Source organism: Pteropus alecto, unplaced genomic scaffold (assembly GCF_000325575.1).
Source record: "Pteropus alecto unplaced genomic scaffold, ASM32557v1 scaffold79, whole genome shotgun sequence".
Taxonomy (NCBI): domain Eukaryota; kingdom Metazoa; phylum Chordata; class Mammalia; order Chiroptera; family Pteropodidae; genus Pteropus; species Pteropus alecto.
In genome coordinates, this window is record NW_006494612.1 from 13,519,207 (window position 1) to 13,529,822 (window position 10,616).

The window sequence follows — 10,616 nt, forward strand, 5'->3', positions numbered from 1 at the left end:
CAGGGCAGTTAGAGAAGTGGAAAAAGTGGGGTGCTGGCATTGAGCAGCTTCAGAAATCTCCTTTAGTTCAGAGACAGTCTCTAAAATTTTCTTATTAACTTCTTGGAGAAAAGAAAGTTTCTCTGCGATGCGTTTCAGAGGTTTCAATTTGTCAATTGAGATAAATCTCTCATTCATTCAGTTGGATTTTAGAGCAGCTTTTTTTTTTCTATAATGTGTGCAAAAAATTAAGTTAGGTGTCAAAAGAGCTTCATTTTGGCCATCTTAACATCTGGTTGAATCCTCCCATTTCTGTTAGTATTTGTGAGTAAGATGTACATAGGAACTGTACATCTGCAGGAGTATTAATGGGGGCTGGGGGCTTGTGGGCCTTGGAGGCGTGGTTTCCCATGCTAATTTTAGTTTTATTTTGAGATCTGCAGATTCTGAATAAATTTTAGGGTTATAGTGTGGTGGGTTGAAATGGAGCGTTTATGGGTTGAGTTCCAAGGGGCTGTCACCTCCCCAGTCACTCCAACCCTCTGACATGTCTTGGTTTCTCTCTTCAGCTACCTAATACAATTATGAGAACTTGGAGCATTAGGTAACCAGCTTTTATGTCTGTGTCCTCAGACAGAGTTAATCATTTAATTATAGTTGTGTTGGAATTCGCTATGGGGCCCTGCTTGTCTTGAAGGGTACCCTCTGACACTTCCACATAGGTTCTTAGTCACCTAAGAATACCTGAAATTAGAGTTGGAGGAAGTTAAATGCCCCTTATCTTTGAAGCTGAACTAGTTCAGACTCCTGTTTATCTAACAAAAGGTTTTGTTCAGACCCAGTAAACCATTTCAATTGAAAAGTTAAAGTTAAAAACAGCCACCTTTGTTTGTTTGTTTGTTTGTTTGTTTGTTTTGTTTTTCTCCCTTCCCTTAGTTATCTCAAACCTTATCCTTAGGCTGGGTTATCTCAACCCTTAACCTTTGTTGCCACCTTGAGAATTTTCTTTTAAACAGCTCAGATAAAGTCAGGAATTTCAAGAAACACTCAAGTTTACCCAATGCAAAGTGGGGAGCCTGCTCGTACCCAGCACCAGGTTCCATCCATAGGATGGTCCTGGATGGGCTTCTTTGGTACTGTGCTCTCTGTGCCAAATAAATGTTGATGAAAGAAACGTCCAGATCTGCAGAGAATTTCATTGAAATTATTTGAGCCAAATTGACGACAATTGCCAGGAAGCAAAATCTCAAATCGAGAAAACACTTCGGAGAATGGCAGTTTACAGCTTATTTTATACATATGAATCAAAGGAAGAGACATAAGGAGAGATACATGAAATCCATTGGTGGTAGATTAAGGAAGCAGAAGAAAGCAAAATGGGGAAATCTTTGGGATTGGATAAAATGGAGACACACATACTTCTTTTACATTGGTGGATACAGGAGAGTTAACAGCACGTAGTGATGGTATTCAGAGAAACGAGATGAAAATGAGGGGTTCTGTGGTCTCATGTTCTCGTGCAGTGGGGATGTTCTGAGGGGTCTGGAAGGAGATTACTCTAACATTTCAAAGGTATGTTATCTTAGATGCAAGAAGATAATAAACAGGAGCAGTTAAGGTAAAGATTAAACTTTATCAAGGAAGCTAGACATCTAGGATGTGACTACCACCATGACCCACTTTTAGTTAGAAGTTTTTATGTTCAGATCGTCTTCTGTGATTACTTTCAGTCTCTGAGTTCATAAGTCTGGCCATACAGGTCTCCTCTGGGCTTGTCAGGTTTAGTCAGGTTTAGCCCCTTTTTCATCCACATAATTTTCTACTAAAGAAGGTGTAGCTTACTTCCAAAATCCTAATGGTTTGTGCTGTAATTCGCCTACAGGGGACCATCAAAGGACCCATATAACATCCCTATTCAACACTGATGTTTTAAGCACCTTCACATCGGTAAGGTCATGCAGTCCAAACAACACTGTGGCTTACGTGGCAGCCTGTTGCAAACTCTTCTTCTGTTCTGGACCCTAATAAAAAGTGTTAGCTTTTCAGGTTGCTCTTTAAATTGGTTCTAGCCCTGAATTTGGACATTGAAGGTGTACTGCTTATCTTGTCATTACCTCCAAAATTCAAGCTTCCATTAATGAGCATTCTGCAGGAGAAGCTAATGTCCTTCAATACACACTTGGCCTTTTAAGATTCAGGGAAGCTCTAGCAGGAGATCCAGCAGGAGCTGTCCGCCCAGTTGCTGCCCCCTGCCAAGTCAAAAACTAGTCACAAATAAGGATGGATATGCCTAAGTGGCATCTTTCACTTCTGGTTTCCTGAGCAAATGCTTCCTGTGGACCATGCTAACTAAGAATACATAGGGAAGGAAATTCTGGGAAATGTAGTACCCATTTAGCTACGTTGATAACAACTAAAACTCATCACATCAGAATAGATTTGATCTCAAATGAAAATACCATAAAAATCTTTGAGACCAAGAAACTTATCCTAAGTCCCCAAAACAATGAAAATGTGTGCAAAAAGTAGAAAGCTTAAATAAGGATTTTCCCCCATCTGTTTCATCAATAAAAAAAGATATTCTATGGCAAATTGCTGCAGTTCACAAAGTATTACATTTGAGAGGTAAAAGTCAAGAGGGGCAGGACAAACAACTGAAGACAGAAGAACAAAAAGAAAAGGGAGAGCAGAGGAAGTACATGATGGAGATCAGAAGCAGTAGTGTTGAGCAGAAGCAGTCAATGGTAGGGACGATAAACAAGCAATATATGTCCACAGAAAAGAGCGGTGGCCACCATAAACTGGAAGAAAGCAGCCTCTCTTTCCAGTGGGAAAATGTCTATCTGGGCCTCATTTGGTTTCTTATGAAGGAATAGACAGGTGGAAGCGCCATTCTTATAATTGTAACAGACAGAGGTCGGGTGGCAAATGGCTTCCAAAGAATAATATTCAGTATCTTTTGAAAACACATGGTATTACTTAAAATAGCTAATCTAAACTTCCTATAAATTTTATTTGTATAAAACAGTTTCTTTCTCAATAATTTCAATTTAAATATATTTGTTAAATTTTGCCTAATTTCAATCTGTTTTATTATATTTATTATTTATAATAATAGCTACTATTGCTTTTTATTATTTTCAAAAACTAGGACATAATTATATATGTAACATTTATAAATGTATTTAAAATGCTGGTTAGAATGGCTTTTACTTAATCTTTGGTCCCGTTTAAGCCAAACTCCTTCATAAACTTAAGTGGATTTGCACATTATGCAATGAATTTAGTTTATCTCCTTCAAAGAGTCCAAGAAACTCAAAACTTTTGAAAACATTACGTAATATATGGGTAATAATTCTTACTAACTTTGCTTTATTAGGTAATTTAAAGATGATTATAAAGCCTGAATCTTTTCATTTAAAGAAAAATCATGTAGAAACCATCAGTAACATAATAAATCCCTTTATAGAAAATTATCACTGCATTTTTTTCCTGGAACCTAAGTTTGGTTAAGGCTCAGAGAAAAGAATGATTTATTCTTAATTGAAGGAGCATAGGTCAGCTAGACCAGAATTCTGATCCTAGGCATCCAGGAGTTTTCAGACTTTTGTCAAGTTCTTTAATTTCTCTTAACTCTATTATCTTTACCTGTTAAATATATGATCTTAATACCTACCTCATAGGGTTGTTGTAAAGATTAAATTAAGTATATATCTGGCCCATAGATATGCAGTAAGCGTTAGATGATACTATTATTTGCACCAGATCATTGAGAAAATCTATAAAATTATAGTGAATTAATGATGATAATAAAAACTTTCATTCCAGTGTATAACACTCAAATTAAAGAAAATATTTAAAGTCATTTTTTCCTTAAGATGTTTAATGAAAAACATTTTTCATTTTAATTTGAGCCCTGTTTAACTTTTACTAAAATATGTTTATTTGTACATGGTTTAGATCATAATTTTATTTTCCCATTTTGTTAATAAACAAAGAATGATTGCTCAATACTTTAAGACAGAATGGAGTGTAAATGTCATTAAAAGAAAAAAATAAAGTTCTAATTATTTTAAGTGAAGTATTTGCTATCTGGTAGCATTTACTATTCTTAGCTTATCTTGAAGGAGACTCAAAAATATTGTTTGGAGCTAGAGGAAGATTTACAGGAGAATAAAAAGAATTAAAGGTGGAGAGGGACCTAGATAGGAAGAGTTGTATTTATTTTTTATGTAATTAAAGATTAATTTTTTATTAATGCTATCTTGTTATTTGTGTTACATAGAGCTCTATGCTCATATAAATTATTCTGAAAATTATTATTACCACAGAGACACATTTATACATATACTATTGAGAATTCATACAATTTTCAAAAGGCAATAATTATTCAACATTTTAAAATGTGTTTTGTGGATGAACAAAGGGTGCAGTAATAAATCATAAATTCCTAACTGGGCAGGTCATGGTGGGTAGTCACGCCCCAGGCACATAACTTCTTTAGTGAAAGGTTTTAAGCCAGCCCTGTCCATCGTTCTTGTGCATCTAGGTTAACACACCTTTGAAATGCCAGAATATCCCTCAAAGGCATAACCACCTTCAAAAAAAGCACATAATCTTAATTATCCTGGAATCCAGTCCCCGTCTTGTTTTCTCCCACCTTCATGAAATCTTCTTTAATTTAAAATGCATGAAAGAAACTGCAAAACTGTTATTCTCTGGAGCATTTGAGGTCTTGCTTCCCAGCATTGTCGTCAGTTTTGGCTCATATAAACACTTATAAAAATTCTCTACAGGTTTAGACATTTCTTACATCAACAGTTTTAAAAATCTTATTTCTACAGTATTCCCTTAAGTTTCTTTTTAATTTCTAAATAGGTACATATCAGGGGTGGTCAAGGGTGTATTTCTAGCAATGAACAAATTCACAAAAATGATAGACTGTGTTCTGTAAAATGCTTATTTTTGTTGACCCTGAACCAGACCTACATGTTTAAGTCTGATTAAGCACAGTTTATCATGACCTTGTTTATAACATTTGTTTATAACACCATGAATAGTTTCATAAAAACGGTATTTTCTTCATCCTTGTTTCTACGTCTATGTTGTTACTGCTACAGATCTGTGGAATTTATGAAAAATAGTTATCTAACTGCTCTGTTTATGGGGCCCCTGCCAGAATCACTCACATTTATACTTATTTCAAGGGTATCTGGGAGAGTTTGCACAACTTAATCCAAGGCCTGAGATTGTCACTGATCCCTCCTTGCATTTCTCCTGGTGGTACAAGTGAGAGGGCAAAAAACTTTTGTTAAATTCTTGTTATCCATGACTCCAATGGAATTTTTTTCTGTTACTTATTTGACTTTTTGTTCATTTCTTTTTGCTTTTATAACTCTATGTTGAAAGAATTAAATATCCATGAAACATCAGTATCAAGGGAATGATGCAATACATTTCAATGAGATAAGATTATTGGAGTAGATTACAAGTGAGGGTGTGGCCTGTGAACTAGCCTAAGGTGCCTCTAGGTCAAAAAAATGATGAACTGAAGGCTAATCTAGATGCACGTGTCCACAAACAGCCCAGTTGGATGTCCTTACATGTACAATAAACCTGCAGTCATCTGATAAAATGAGTTATTCTGTTATTCTGGATAGCTGTTTCTTCTGGATAGCTCCAAGTTAGCCATTAGAAAATTTTGTTTCAAAAGATCGTTGTTCTAAAATACATTTTAATTGCATCTGCTTTAGTAAACAAAATATACTGAAGACTTTTTTTTTTTGAAAATAAGGGATGATTATTCTATTTGTAGGAGAAAAATTATCGTAATAACATTTTTATATAGATAAGCCCCATCAGATTGCTAACAAGTGAGGTTAAAAAATTAATCAGAAAAAGTAAGACTCAGGTTATTGCAAGGCTGATGGAATGACAGTGGTGGGCCTATGCAGCTAGCTGCTTAGCTGGGAGTTTCGGGAGCCTGAGAGATAACATCTAATGGCATTTTCCATGAGATTTCGCGTGACTGTAGGGAAGTGTTCTCAATTTTATTCTATCTACTTTATTCTTGTTATCGTGTTATTATTCATTTACCTTTTTTAAAAAGGGACATGGAAGATGTTTAACTCTATGATCTTCGAAGCAGTGAAAAACAGAATTCTATATTCAAAATCTCACATAAAGACTATCATATGTGATCCCTGGGACTAGATTTGAGCTGCGATTTATCATCACATTTTGAAGCGGAAATGGGTTCAGAGAATTAATTATTTTGCCCAACGTCAGTTAGCTAAATTCAAATCTGTCTGACAACGAAGTCAGTATCATGTCCACTATACCAAGTTACAAAGGCAAAGCCGCTTTCTCCTAAGCCTTTTGCTCTGCCTGCATAAAGTCAACCTTAGCAGTCTTTATTTTTTTGTTTTCTGCTACAACAGCATCATCAATTACTAAATGTACCTATTTTCAGCTCACATTTGTATGTGTGCGCACACGTGTTGTTTTTTGTTTCTGTATCTCTTAGAAAGAGAATGCTACACTTGCAGTGCCATGCTCTCTACTTTTCTCCTTATATATCTCCAATAGTATTTGTGTCTCTTTACTTGGAAACACATAAATTATCTTAAAAAGAATATACATGAAAACTGATTAAAATGATTGTATTTTGGGAGGAGAGCTGAGTGACAGGGTGAGTAAGAAAGGTACTTTCTTTGTGTAACTGTTTCTTCCTTTTGAATATTGTACTATGGGTATTTTTACCAGCTGAAAAATTTTAAATATCTCTTCATTGTGGATGTTTGAGTTATGGTTGTTAAAGACCATGAAAAACTGGTTGTATTTTTACAAATTCAAAACAGAAATGAAATATTTTAAATCATGGCTTTGTTGTTTATTCGTGATACTAGATTTTAGAAGGTACCAGATAATCTAAATGCCTTTGGTATTTGTAGTTTAATTATAAAAGAACATATATACAACAATAATTGCAGCACAGAATTTTAAAATTAGAAAGCATATTATAGATCATTTAGTCTAAAGTCTTTACTTATTTATGAAGAACCTTCTAATTGTGGGTGTCAGAGCTGGGAAAAAAACAGCTTTAGACTGTAGATTCAACATGGCCTCTAATATGCTGTATGGCAAAAATTGACATGGTTACATTATAGAGAAAAAGATATTTAGAAAAATGAATATTATAATATACTCTATAGATCAGATACTTTCTTTTGGCCCTATCTTTTGGAAAGGCATTTAAATGAAAGAGGATTTGTATTAAAAAATAATAATTTGCTTAATTTTTCTAAAGGTTCTGACTCTGGGAGTGCTTTACGTGACTGTCATGACACTTTCGGAGAAGATATTATTTAGCGGCAGCAGTTATTTCTTACGTGGTTATTATTACTGTCCAGTTAAATGTGAGCTTGCGTGTGTATTTTAAAAGTTTATTATTACACATATCACAACTACAGTAAACAGTGCCATCATCATAATATGTAGATAATAAATGCTGATGTTCATGATAGCCCAAGGTGTAACCCAACAATACCAGTTAAATATCCATTATTTTCAAAGGTATTTAGAGTCAAAAAATAAGCAAATGGAAATGATTCACCCCTATAATAATCCAATATATTCATTTTACCTACTTTAGGTTTTAGGAAGATATATATATCTCCCAGCAAATTTCTTTGGCATAAAATTTAAAAGCATCAGATATATGGAATAAAATATATATGTAATCTTGTTTCTACATGTTGTCAATATTTCACTTTTTGGTATGTTCTCTGGCCATTTTCCTCTGTGGGCATCTTTAATGAATGAGCCATATCCACTGTAATAGGCATAATATCATAAGCAAGAAAATCATTGATAGATTCCACCGAATAGGCTGATTCACTTACCTGCAAAAGAAAAATGGATGTGTGCTATGATTATCACATTTGTAGACTCACTTATATAAGCACTAGGTAGCTCTTTTCCTCTAGTAGTTCCCTACTTTTAAAAATTTTATATATAAAATTAAAAAATTATCTTTGCCTACTGTTTTTTGTTACTGTTAGGTCACATCCTGAGTTTACTCACACCCTGGCTAAACTTTCAATCTGGTTTCTTTCTTTTCCCCCTCTTTCATGAGGGTATATTCTGACAGTTTTAACAAGAATACTGTTGAAATAATTCTCAACTTTTCTAAAGTCATTTTCTATGCAATTCAAGTTAGTTGACTTTAAAAATTTAGGGAAAACAAGATGCCAGGAGAAATGAAACTTTGTATTTTGTCCACAATTTATAAAGAGTAGGTTTTGATTCAGCTTAGCTCACATCTGATTCTTTGACTTTTCTCTTAGGTTAGCTCAGACTATAGCATATTTAGCAGACTGTTATATTACATTATATACTAAAACAAACTTGAAATTTTTCTTATAAGGACAGGATAATAGGGGACTAAATCAAGTTCTATGTAGAATTTAGATACATGAAATTAAATCATTTTAGCACTCAGAGTTTTCTTTTAACATAGTAGCACTTTCGACTGACTTTACCAATTCAAAAAAGAAAGTCAGTTTTGCGAAAATAGTCATTGTCACATCTGTAGTCTATTAGATAATGATTAATTAAAGTCCAAAAGGAAAACAAACAAACAAACACATAAACAAAATTTGTGGTTAAGTCATGATGGCACTAGTTATTTTTATCAGGCTAAGTTTTCATACTTTGTCCTCATTAGTAGAATATTCTCATTAGCCTGGTATGTTATTACATTATCCTCAGAGGTATCTTTGGGTGGGTGTCCAGCAGATGATGTAACATCCCAAAGAATTGCAGTGCTCCTCTGGATGTATGTGACAACCTCGTTTTAGAAAGTTCTTTTTCTAAGAAGTTTTTGAAAAGATTGGCAGATTCTTCGCCTTGATCATAGCATGCCACTTAATCTTCTTTCAACCATAATGTGTTTGAAGAATTAACTAAGCCATGAATTTCTGTGTATGGATGAAAGCTTTTTGAAAATATTTTCCTCTGTAATTGAAACTTGTTTTTGATGGTAGTTAAGATAATTTTAGAAAGCAAAGAATCTTAATTGGCATTTGAATAACTTTTTTTTAACACATTAAAACTCAGTGATGGATTAATACTCTAACCATTTCAGACTGAATTTATAGTATCAAATCTAAATTATCTGATAATTAGGAAATTTATATTTAGATTTTAATAGCATAGAAATTAAGTCTCCTCTTCACTTTTACAATGTGAAACAGTACTAGAATTTTCACTAAAAGAAAAAATATATATACATGTATATATTTGTCTATCTGATTTTTAGCCATGATTTAATAGGCACCTACCATGTTTCAGGCATTATACTTGGTATTGATAGTAGAAATATAAATAAGAGCAAGATCTGCCCTCAGGTGACCCTCATAATCTAGAGGAGGAGGAGGAGACACAAATACAACCCCATGGTAACAGCCTTTCTTAAATTCTATAGCACAGGTGAGAATAAGGTGCTATAGGAGCATCCTGGGAAGTGGGGAGGAGGATAGTAGGAATTTACAAAAGGAATAAAACAGGTATGAGACTTTAAAGTCTGAACAAAAGTATCAAAAAGTACATTTCAGGCTGGAAGGGACACTGTGATAAAGGGCAGAGAGATGTGAAACTACAAGAGACCTTCAAATGGTTCAAAATGGTGAAGACATAGGAAAAGTGGGCCATTTTGGCCAAATATTCATAAAAATAGATTGGGGTACGTTTAAAAAAAAAAAACATAGTGTCATGCTAAAGGGTCTAGACTTCATTCAATAGGAAATGGGATCATAAAAGTCTTTGAAAGGTTTACTTTTTATTTTGGAATAGCAATTTGAAAATTGCTTCTGGACTTAGAAGACCACTAATCTCGCAAGTTAGGATTTGTTTTTAAACAAATGTGGGGCATGCTGCATTTCCCTTCTTAGAGATTCACTTTGCACTTTTATAGATTAAAGGCTCAGAAAAACTCTGCATTAAATAATCCCGTGAATATTATTTAATTTACTGTTTCCTAAATGTATATAATCATGGAACTCTCTTTTCTGCCTTTTTCATTTTTCTTCCACAGTATACTTTAGGAAAATTCTATTATATCAAGAGAACTTGTTTGTGGAGTATGGATAAGATGGGAAGAGAGTTGAGACTGGGGACCAATATGGAGAGCTATAGATGAGATATAACTGCACTAATAACCAGTAACATCCATTTTGAAATTAATTTTTATTTTTAAATCATGAATTTTTCAATGCCCTTGTTTCAAACTTTTATGAAAATTTTTATTTCCATTTAAATCGAACCAGCAAATTTAACTTTTGTAAAACTTTTCTTAGAATACCCATCATAGAGACCATCATGAAAGATTCTTTAAATGGTACATACTGATTTTCTTTACTAACGTGCACTTTAAAAGAACTATGCAATCCATGTTTTAAAAATCCTGGCAAAATACAGCTATGCTAGTTATAGTTACTGCTGTCAGTTTTTTAAACAGTTATAGCTGTGAATAACATCAGAAAACAAAATCCATTTGCTGTCTGTGGCTGGAAATTCTACAGTTTTTGAAAGCTGGAATTACTTGGGAGTGGCCATTGAAATGTGTCATGGAGGAG